Source organism: Lygodium microphyllum, chromosome 14 (genome assembly GCF_053477565.2).
Source record: "Lygodium microphyllum isolate KBCC chromosome 14, Lygodium_microphyllum_v1.1.10, whole genome shotgun sequence".
Classification (NCBI taxonomy): Eukaryota; Viridiplantae; Streptophyta; class Polypodiopsida; order Schizaeales; family Lygodiaceae; genus Lygodium; species Lygodium microphyllum.
Window position 1 is genome coordinate 9,910,392 of NC_141148.1, and position 12,706 is coordinate 9,923,097.

The window sequence follows — 12,706 nt, forward strand, 5'->3', positions numbered from 1 at the left end:
TATACTATCTAAAACAATTTGTCTCTAAGTGGTATCCTATTGTTCCAATACAAGCACATTCAAAAGTTTATATGCACGCAAAGTGGGTTCTCCTTATAACCACACAAGTTTTTATTTAATACTTACAATAACTTACTACCATGATTCTAACCCTACAAGTGGTGACAAAGGCAGCTCTTAAACAATAATTTGTTTTCATAATTTTAAGTGATGGACCTTGAAGTCACTAAAGCCTATTCACGTTTGCCCAAGATTACTCTCCAACAACAAGTTGACCTTCTTCAATACAATCTAATGGAGGTCACACGCATTCTACAAGAGTATGAACAACAACAAGCCCAAGCATCCCAAGATGAAGATGATCATATCATATGCATTCTTTGTGATGTTTTCCATGTGTAGCAGCACAAAAGGAGAAGGATTAGTTTTAATTCCTTCCAATTTACAAAATATGATGGTCGCAAGGATGATAAATTCATTCTATCTTGACTTAGTCAATTTGATGACTATTTTGCTAAAGAATCCTTCATCAAAGAGGACAAATTTAAATGTGCCACTAATTACTTGTCCAATAAAGCTTCTCTTTGGTGGAATGTACTCTGCCATAATGCCAACAAGTCAACGACATGGAATAACTTCCAATCTCATTTTTGCCTCCGTAATTCCACATTCAAGTTCAACACAATTGAACTAATCTCTCATGGCAAGATGGAGATATTGTAGCCACATACATTGAGAGATCATGGCAACATCTCCTTCTTCTAGACATATTAGAAGATATTGCTAAAACCACACTACAACGAAAGTATGAAGATGGTTTGTAGCCAAGCATTTAAGGAAAGTAAAATGCCCTTCAACCTATTTTGTTTATGAAGCTTTTTCCTATCCTCATGATTTAGAGAAAGAATTCCATACCATAGCTCACCTCATTTCTAATAACAAACAAGGAAAGAATCATCACTTTGTATAAGTAATAACTACTCCTTTAAAAGGTCATATCACTCTTTTTGTAATGGTATGCACACCACTCCATTTGTACCACATGTTTCACTTAAGAATGGAGATGAAGCTAAATCCTTTGAGGCCAAATATGAGCGCTAAAGCACCGATTTAAATGCCCAATGCACGTGACCTCACATTGTTCATTATTAATATGGGAAGCCAAGCCACCATGTTCATGCTAACTACCATGTCAAGATGCCTCCAAAGATGACCACTATTGCAAAACATCACCACATAGAAGAGGTTTCAAATTGCACACCTGATTGGATGACTGATTCACTTCAATAAGGGGTAGCCAATAAATAAAATCCATTTTCATGTAATTTTATTTCAAAACACACATTGCTTCTTATGAGAGGTTTTACTAATGATTTTGATGCTAATGTTGTACATGATAATGGTAGCTCACATGATTGTATTTCTGAGAAACTAGTCAAAAGATTACATTTAGAAACCACACTTAATAACCATGGTTTTAAATAAAGAGAAGTGTGATTTCTTAGTCACTCTATGATTTTTTTACCTTATTTGAGGCATGTGATTCTATCACCAATATAACCCTAACATTTCCTACCATACTTAAAAAAATTCTTTTGAATTTCAAGGGTAAACTATAACTTTGCAAAGCAATTTAGTGCTTGAAATATTTCCTTTAATTACTCATATAAAAGCTTAACATGCACTTAGGAAACACAAAAAAGCTTGCATGGTCTATGTCATTGATGTTGAGGAAACTAAATCGTCTACTCTTAGTTCCACACACAAAAATATTTTCTCAATACTTATAAACATTGTTTTATTGATAATTATTCACACCACATTTTCCATATTCTTGAGGAGATTTAGACCATAAGATAGAATTGTCTCTTGGAGTTTCTCCTCCACATAAGGCACCTTATAAACATAGCCCATTTCACTAAAAGGAATCAAGAGACAAGTCATTGAATTGTTAGGCAAAGTCCTCATCGGACTATATGCAATGCATCCCAATTGTCTCCTAACTATTGCATCCATACTATAAATTAAGAGCATTTGTCCTATTTTGTGGTACATAGAAATAGAGTTCTATGTGCTACTGTCCAAATGGTTTACATTGAATAATGTGTATCCCTATTATCATTGCAATAGTCCTCCAATGTGTGCTATATACTCTTTATATAATACACTTCATTAACATGTGATAAGTGCTTGCTATTGCATGCTACATAGGATTCCATTCCACACTAGTTGCATGTACCAAGTATCATGTTTCACTTGGTCTACTATTGCATACAATGCATGCTATATGATAGTAAGATATTTCTAGCAAATTTATAGCACTTGCATGTGTGTTATTTTCTATGAAATAGAATATATTAGCATGTCTATTAGTGTCCATTAATGGGTATCATGCAATGGATTGCATTTGGGCATGTATGCTACTCATTTCTTTTGTGTGATATATAGCATTTTGGAGATTTCATAGCAATTGCTGCTATGTTGTTTGTTATTATTTTTTATTATACAATAGGCAAGAGAATCTATGCTATTGTTTACTCTATGATTTATTGCACTAACATATGTGCCATAGTTTGTCATTACGTGCTATATACGAGTCAATATATCACTACCAACTACATAGCACTTGCTTTTTTGTTATTCATTACTATCTTAGGCTATATGGTATAGATGAGGATACTTTCTATTGTGTTCTATGCAATGGAATGTAATGTAGGGACAATTAGCCTTAGTCTTTAAAATTAGGGTTAGCCTTTAAGGTTTGCTATAAAAGGGGCAAGTGTGCTAAATTTAGGGACCTCTTATCATTTTGATCATTTTCAAGATTCAAGGACCTTTCATGGTTCCATGGGTGTGTTCATGTCCCACCTATATTCAAGGACATTTACAAAGTGAAACTCAGAATGAGCCTTCTTTCGAAGAATTAAAAAAGAGAGAAAGAAAGAAAAAATAATATATATAAGAGTGGGATAGATAGACATAGTAGTTTATGAAAATTAACCGATCACACAGATGGGGTATATAAGGTGTTGAGAGACTCAATTATGGCATCAGTTATTGTATAAACAAGTCTCTTCACCTCTCTTTAGGTTTCATGGATTCCTCTCTCTCTCTCTCTTCTTGTCTTTCTCTCTCTTTCTCTAGTATTTCTCTCTCCTCTCCATAGTTTTATCTCTCTTCTATTATGCCTCTCTAGTCCTCTTCATCACAATTGGTATCAAAGCACAATTCTTTGGTCCTTTTTGTTCTCTTTTCTTCAAATTTACTTTCCCTTTCATGATTAGGAGAACTATAGATAAGCTAGCAACCTTATTGAAGAGAAGCATAACTATGGCAAGAGATGGATGCTTACTTGGAGGTAACATGGCTAATTTAGTAGGTAGTCACACATTTCCATGTAAATTTTAGAGGTCCTATGTCAAATTTTGAATTCAAGTTAGAGGAAGCTTAAACATTAGTCACTTTTTGCAAGAAGACTTTCTCTCTCTTCTTTTCCCCAAGCTGCCATGTATTCTCAACCAAAAATGTCCCCAAATCTCTCTTTCTCCTCCTCCAAGGCATCATAAGCTTTAGAGGAAGTAGTGATATGATTGTGATTGATGGTCAATAGCCTCTAGGTAGCCAATGCAATTTTCAATGTAATTTGTGCTAGTCCTCTTGGCCTTCTCTTGCCCTATTTCCAACAACCGCCCTCAACAATGGTGCTTCCCTAGTCCTCAAGCAATCATTCATGCTCTAAAACCCTAAAACACAATATCAACATAGCTCATAGTTTGAAGCTCTCTTGTCCCTCAAGATTCATCAATCTTGTATCAAGCTCTACGATAATCAAGGGCAAGCCTAAAGTTGTGTTTTTGTCTAGAAGGATAGCCCAGAGTGGATTAGCAATCATTGTTTTGTGGAGGTTTCCAAAGATCATATTATTTGATACCTTGAGTATCCTATTGGTGTAGCCATTACTATGAAATAGAGCTTCAAATGGTGCTTGACAAGTTTAGATAGAAAGGGAAGAGCGAGATGGAATTCCCTCATGGCTTAGTTGAGAGATTGATAACGTTGAGCTCAATTCTCACCCAATGATGGTGTTTTATGTTACATGTTTTCCTTTTTTCTATGGCAAACTAGAATGATTTGAGGCCTTCAAAATATGTTTATAGTTTTTAAATGAGAAAAAAGATTGAAAAGATTTATTCTTAAATGAGAAAAAGATTGATTAATTGTTGCATGATAACAATTTATTACTACTAAACTTGAAGACAATAATGGGCTTGAATATCTAAGATGTGAAGGCATAAGGCTTGCCTTTAGACTTTTGAAGTGATTAGGTGAGAATCAACCATGGGTAATTCTACTTTCTATGGGTTACTCAATGGCAATTTTGGGCTTCTTCAATGCAAGAGTACAATTGATTGATGAAGCACAACTTTATGTTTGTGTATGTTCTCTTTAAACACATGCTTTTTTTATTTAGCAAGAACACAACAATACCCTTTCTATAAAACAATGTCCTTCTAGCTTTTTGTATGCACCCAAAAGAACAAACCAATTGCCTTCTTGTGGATGAGTCTAATGCTCTTACAACAAAAATAAATAAGTATTCAAAAATATTTTTTTGGTTTTTTGAATAATTTTTTAATTTTTGTAATGTTTCTTTAAATATTTAAGGTTTTGTGGTATCTTCCTAATATGATACAATTCGTACTCTTCTAAACATACCATTCTTAAACTTACCAAATGACAAATGTAAATCTATTTTTGCAAGCATTTCAAAGTTACACATGATGACAACCTCATATTCTACTATGCGATGAGAGCACAAATCAATGTCAAGTCATAGTAACCAATGACTTACCTTTTCATTGTAGTCTAGCTCCAAGGTACATCATATGCTCCATGATCCACATGTAGCTCCCTGGATTGATCCACACTCTTGCCTCCAACTTTGAATGCAAAATGGAGAGGAGAAGATGGGGAAGAAGGGGGAGAATAAGAGCAAGAAGATCTACACCTACTATTCATGACTCTCTCAACTTAACATCATACATGCACCCTCAACTTCACCTCTCACCATGAAGGGATCAATTGGAAGAAAGGAGGATGGCAAATGCTGAATCCTACCAAGTTCTTCACTCTCATACTTACACTCACTCTCTCCCTCTCCTTCACCTTTTCTCATAAGCATGCAAAAGGAATACAAGAAATATGGTTTGAGTTTGGGGTTTCCCGTATAAGTTGGGTATCCTACCTAGCTTTTTGGCCTTTAATTGGTCCTCTTTTGATTTATGCATAGGTAATTGGATCAGTCACACTAAAAGTAACTAGAAACTTAGTATCCACAACCTCATTTAGGTGCAAATCTTTTTATCTAACTTCAGGATATTTTACAATTTGCGTGAGAGCAAGCCCAACTCTCAATAATTTTTACAAAATGATAATGCATATATTGGTGCATTTATTCTATATATTATGCAAAAGTTTTGGGGGGAGGAGGGGGTGCCACATGGTACACGAAGGCCCCCCAACCTTGCCACATGGTATAGATGATGTGCCCATCCCGATCGTATCCTGCACATCTACATGTTTCAGTTGTCCCCTACACGCCTTGATTGATTGCAATATGCCACCATCACACCAAAAAAGGAGGTGATTCCAGATTCTAGGCAAACACACACACACACACACACACACACACACTCTCTCTCTCTCTCTCTCTCTCTCTCTCTCTCTCTCTCTCTCTCTCTCTCTCTCTCTCTCTCTCTCTCTCTCTCTCTCTCTCTCTCTCTCTCTCTCTCTCTCTCTCTCTCTCTCTCTCTCTCTGTCTCATTGTCATTCATCGCCGATGAAGGGAGGGATCATAGAGGTGAAGACTTGGGCTCCCACTACCATTAGGAGTATCAAGTTGACTTGGTCAAGAGAGAGAGAAGCAATGCATCTCCACACTCGAAAGGCTCATCATTACAATGACAGACAACATTATATAGAGTATCTATATACAAGATACCTGGGGAAGAAAAAGATGATGAACAAGATACCTTGCAAAGAAGAAGGTGATGAGGTCCTATAGAAGACATATTCCACAAGATAAAGAATCTTTTTGTCTTAATCCAAAGCTTGAGGGCCATTGGAAGGCAATCTACTTTTGTTACATCTTTGCATATTGAGGCAGCAACATTTGGGAAAGTTGGGGATAGCAATAGGCAAACAACAAAGCTAGGGATAGTGGGTGTAGAAGAAGAAGGGGAGGGCATCTACTATTGTGCCTGCTATCGATTGTGTACTTATGACATGACTATGAAAACAATAATAAAGAAAATCACGTGGGATAGATGGAGTGAGTATGAAAAAATCTATTTTTGTGCCACTTTTTTGCACAAGCGATGCAGATGGAAATTTGAAGATAGGGTCCTTATCTCCAATTTCTTTTTTCAAGCCTCCAATGCCTACAAAAGGAAAGAATAAGAGGTGAGCATAGGTAGCATATTGTTGGGGAGAAGGACTGCAAGAAGAAGCGGAGGGGAAGAAGTAGGTGTTGACAAACCGATGTGAAGACATGGAATTATGTTTTGGGCATGTCTTTGTGCCCTCTTCTTCTCTCCCTCTTCCCTCTCTCTCACATCATGACCCCACCCTTATCTCCCAATTTGCACATTCGTATTGGGGGAGGATTAGATGTATAATGAAAAAAATAAGTCGAAAATGGGACATTACATGCCGAAATTTTTCTAGAGTTACATTGACATGTCTACTCGATTTGGCAATTTGTGTTTGGACTTGGAAATTTGTGTTGATGAGCATTGTACAATTACTTAAGAAATAAGTCGAAAATGGGACATTACATGCTGAAAATTTTCTAGAGTTACATTGACATGTCTACTTGATTCAGCAATTTGTGTTTGGACTTGGCAATTTGTGTTGGTGAGCATTGTACAATTACTTAAGAATCTAAGTAGACAATAGACTATGTAAGTAATGTAAACGTATAAAGTAATATTTTGCTATTCATGGTGGGAAACTATATAGATAATTGTGATAGACTAGATTTTTACACCTCCATGATGCCAATTCTTTCACACACAATAGCAGACATAGTAGATGGGTCGATACTAGACATCTACCAACTACTACATGCATGTCGACTACATCAGCAACCTAGACTATGAGCTCTGGAGGATACACTGGGCTAAGAGACTTAGCATACTCTGACTTTTTACTTTTTACCCTAGTCCCGGCCCAAGACCTGTTGAGTTTCATGAGGGCAAGGAGATGACTTGAACCCAAAGGGTATATTGTAGAATTACTTGAGTCATATGACCCATCCATACTGTACTTTTGCACATAGATCTTGTTCTTCTAATTACTAGGTGGAGGGATTTCTTCACCTTTCCTCTGAGTATTTAGCTTTTGACATCCTTAGTGAGCCACCTAGATTTGAGACTATTTCTATTCAAGGATACCATGGCTAATTGTATATCCTTATATCATGTGAATTTTAATCAAACAAAGCATTGTATATAAATAATAGTGTTGGGTTTCACTTTAATTTTCTTGATTTGCTAATTAAATTAAATTTATCCATCTTGTCACATATAAGTTTAAAGCAAACCCTAGCATGACTTTCTGGTCTTTCACACAATGTATCAATCCATCATTCATGTGTTGGATTATGCTTAGCGAGAAGATTTCATGAAAATCCTAGAAAAGTTATATTGTCCCCTTGGACACTATTAAGAAAGGTGATGGACTCATCATGGTGATTGTTGCTTTATCGATTTTGTTGAAAGATTAGTCTATCTTAATACTAACCTCAAAAGAATTTAATGGATGGAAGAGCTCAAGCTTGTTAAGATATTTCTGTTTAAAGAGCCACGTGTAAAAACTATTATAATGGTGGATAATTAAAGTATCAATTAAGACCACTATATTTACAATCGATTCATTAATGTTCTTATCTCCAGATAGCTTAGCTCACCTAGGGAGACTTAAATGAAATGACTTCATCATCAAAGGATTTTCTGAACAACCAAGCCATTATTGCCTACTTTTAGTTCATGAAAAACCACATTGTGCAAAGAGATATCGGTGTCCAAATTTCATGACTAAAGCCTCTTTTTAAATGTATCAAACCTCCCTTCTTAAGCTACATATTGTACATATTAAAGTAATAAAATTTGAGCTTTGAATACTATAAATATATATTGTCATGAAATAAACTTTTCTAAGGATATTCTACATCTTTCAAGTACCCCCCTCCCCGCCAGTTTCTTTGATCGATCAACAAGAAAATAAATTTCTAGTAAAACACGTTAAGCGATCAACAAGAAAATAAATTTCTAGTAAAACACGTTAAGCCACTAGAATTTAATGGTGAAGGCTTAAAGGTTGAAACAAATGTTGAAACTTGGATCAAGAAAATGAAAGATTAGTTTCCTATAGCCATAACAAGTTTAGCCAATTAAGCTATGATCATTTGGTTGTGCCTCACTAATGAAATGTGAGTGGTGGAAACAATGGTTGATGCCAGGAGACATGTTCCACGGTGGATTCTGCGAGACCACGGTGGATTGTGTGAGTTTTTATTCCATGGTGGATTCCGTGAGGTTTCACGATGGATTTCGTAAAATTATATTTATTTACGGGGGCTCATATACAAGGTGGATTCCTTGTGCGAGAAGTTGATGGGGATGCCTGTCCTTTTCGGATATCATGTTAATTTAATGTGCTCGTGGTGGGTGATTCTATGGCAGGTGATTTCACAAAATACATATTTAAATTAATGGATGTTTATGAGTTTAGAGTGTATTCGTATTAAATTAAGGTTAGGACATAGTTCCAACCTATTTATTTTGTAGGTGAAGACTGCTAGCTAGGTATTCACTTTTGTTGATTTAATTTTATTATTTTCTAACAATTGTGAATGCTTCAATTGATGTGTAGAGCAGGCGACGATGGCTTTGGGAAGCATTGGGTGATAGCGTGTATTCAAATTATCTAGAAGAAATTATCATTTTTGATGGGCGTGTGACTTATTATTAAAGGCGTGGTGCTAATATTTATTTAGGCACGCTTATTTATTGAAATGCTTGACAAAAATTTATTATTTTGTATGCACAGTTTAAATATTTTATTATTGGACATTTTATTTAGGCACAGTCTGGCTTTTGGGCCGCCCAACCACTTTATTTTTTATTTGGACAAAAGCAAAAACAAAAATTAAAGCATGCTTATTGTAAAATTGGGCTATTTTTTAGCTTTGAGATGAATAAATTTATGAATACATGCTTTGTGAAGTGCTCACACAAGGCATGGGGAAAGATTGTACCTGATTTGTCTCTTTTCTTCAAGTCGTGTAAGTCTATCTTCTTGCTTTTTGAGCTTAAGTAGAGTTCTTTTGTCCTTGGGGACCTTCCGGCACTCGCTACGTACACATCTAGTATCCGATTTGCGCACCATAGTGGTATTAGAGCAAAGTTGAGATCAAGGGCTTCCAATCACTTTCCATCTCGCGCGAAGGTTGAGCTCCTAGAAGCAACAGGCCCTACAGTCAACTGTCAATACCAGCGTGTTCTTGGCGGTGAAGAACCCCCTGATATGCTGTTGGATCATAAAGAACCACTCTTTATTAGTTAATTGGGGTTATAAAGCTTAATAAGATTTAAAATAAAGCTTAAGTACTCCAAAAGCTAATCGATTGTGGTGAGAGGATGTGCTCCATGACGTCGGCATCGTCCAAGACATGTTGCCGTCCTAGCGTCAAAATTTTGGGATTCTTTAAAGCTTTATATAACAGCTTCAAGCTTATTAGCTTTACTAAGGCTAAAATTAAAATTCTCAATCTTTTCCATAGTGGTTGTTTACACAAAACCAACCGCGAACCGATTTTACAACTCTAGCAAGCCCCTGTTCGTACCTACACTCTGACAAAGACAGTTTCCAGCAAGCAAACTAACACGCACAGTCTATTTTCTACTTGAAAGAAGACCTTCATCACTTTCAATATCTGCAAACAAGAAATAACGCAAAATGCCATATTTTAAAAAAAAGAAACAAGCCTTGTAAACCCAATTTTGAGCTACGCTCAACCCCTTAACAAGATTTCGAGTGTGTGAGGTTGTTTGAAATTTTATAGGATGTCCGATCAAAACATGAAAGATTTTATGGCCGAAGGTGATTTACCGTAACTAATGATGAAGCAAAAATTGGACCTAATTATGATGCAACTTCAAGAGGAACAAAGAGAACGTTAAACTTTGCAAGCTCAACTGGCAACTCTTCAACGATCTATTGTCGAATAAGATGGATCGCAACTCGAAGATGTTATACGATGTATGATCCATGCAACACTCGAAGCATAATCTATCAGGAAAGAAGCCAAGATAAGTAAAAGAAATTTCAAATTCCGTACTTTTAATGGGTTACGTGACGGAAAGACTGTTCTCACTTTTATAAGTCTATTTGATGATTATTTCCATGAAGAATAGTATGCAAGAAAAGACAAACTCAAGTGTCTCACTAACCATTTAGTGGACAGGGCATCGTTATGGTGGACTGTTGTCCGCAAAAGTATTGATTGTCCAACGAAGATCACTATTAGTATTCTAACATCAAACTTAAGATGAATGCATTTCATGAAGTAACTAAGTTGAGGAAAGTAAGCACCTTACTTGGCTCAATAAGAGTGAGAAATGAGGGGGCGCTAGGCATCAATCCATGTGTCATAAGACATAGTCTCACATTAGTCCCCTAAAATAGTGCTTACCGGTGCTAGTAGTGACTTATAGGAAGATCTTGATTCAATGGTTCTTATTCTAGGGTTTGGGAAAGGCCACTCAACTAACTGGGTCCACCCAGCCTACAATGATTCCATCAAGAAATTGTCCACTTTCTTTCCTCTAAAGCATATTTTAGTGTTCTAAACAAGACATGCTACCAGACTATTTATAATATATTTAAAAAAACTTCCTTACTTAATATTTACACTTGGTTCCTTGTTACATCCTTACTTTGTATACACTCAGCAACAATCAATTGAAAAAACAATTGATCAGTCATTTTTCTTATTGTCCATATATACAATCACTTCAAAAGTGAATCAACCCATAAGCCAAGTTCCACCTTTGCTATATTTTTCTTGGGCCTTCCAATGCTAAACCACATTGGGCTCATATAAGTTTCCAACCCTATCATAAGAGCGGGATAGAGATTATAACTCGTACCGGAGCCTCACTGGTTCTCGCCCACCATAAGGGTGAATCTTTCTATATGGAAGACTATAATGTACTTAGCAATGGTCACTCGCATAGGTCATGTGCTACTCTAGGTGAGGAGTAATCAACGGAGCTTTAGGAATGGCAATAATCAATGGAGCTTTAGGAATGGCAACACATCTTATTCCCTTCTAGTTGCTTAAGCCATGGACATAATAATTAGTATGGTTTTTATCACATTAAAAGCAACCATAAACAATTACTAATTTCTCAATCAATCAATCTTTTCAAAACATGATTGGAAATAAAATTTATTCACAAATTTACAATACAAGCTTGTCGCATGTGATTACATATATTTAGTTTTCCATACACATGAATACACTATTTTTTAAATTAAAAATTTAGAACTTAATATTCTAGATTTCTTTTCCTACTCGTATGTGCATACACACTTTATTCACCATTCTAGTGTTTGTAAAAATAATCTAATAATTATCAACACTTGGAAACAATCCCTAAAGAATGTACTTAAACTCATGCACATGAACACATTTTATTAAAATGTCTATATAGATATATTTTTGACTATTTTAAAAATACTATCAAAGTAATACAAGTAAATAAGTAGTGATTAAATTTTTTTAATTTTTAATTTACAAAGAAATTATACTTATATTTTCAAAAATTTATTAGAATTCACCCTTAATCTAAGAGTTAATAAAATTTTATGCAAATTAATGATTAATGATATTTTCTAGTAATTTAACTAATTTTTTCTAATAAAAAATTTGTAAATTGATATATTCATGGATGGCTGAGGGTCCCCCAGCTATGTTCATACATCGATGAGGGGCCATCATGGATAAGGGAAAGGGTTTTCGAATAAGGAAACGGTGCATGAACAACCTTCAGCTTCCTCATGCAGAGTTTTCTTGCCTCTAACTCAATATTATCACTCAAGATTATCGCTCTCTCACTCACTCACAAGAGTTGACTCCTCATCATTGGGTGTTGAGAATGAGAAGACATGACATTATTTATATAGTTTTAGGGGAGGGGCTGTTTTCCTCTTTTTATGAGCTTATGGAAGAAGAGGAGTAATTTTATTTTATTATAAAATGATCTCATTTGGTTTTTTTTATTAAATTTTTTTAAATTAGGTTACATCAAAAAAATTTTCTTATCCTTTTGTTTTTTGTTAGTTTAGAGAAAGTCCTTTTTTTCCCCCCTTATAAGATTCTAAGGGGTGGGGTTTTTTTATTTTTTTAAAATATAACTAAGGAAACAAAGGGAGGGGAGGGGGGTGTCCTTTATATAGTTTTAGGATTATTTTTTCCCCTTATAAGAGGAGCGAGGGGGTGGGGGGGGGGGGGGGGGGGGGGGGGGGGGGGGGGGCGGGCGTAGGAAGGGGTCACCCTTTTCCTTCTCCTTTTTCTCCTTCTGTCTTATCCTTCCTCCCCAAAATAACCTTAATTTCCTTTTTTGTTTTTTTAAATAGT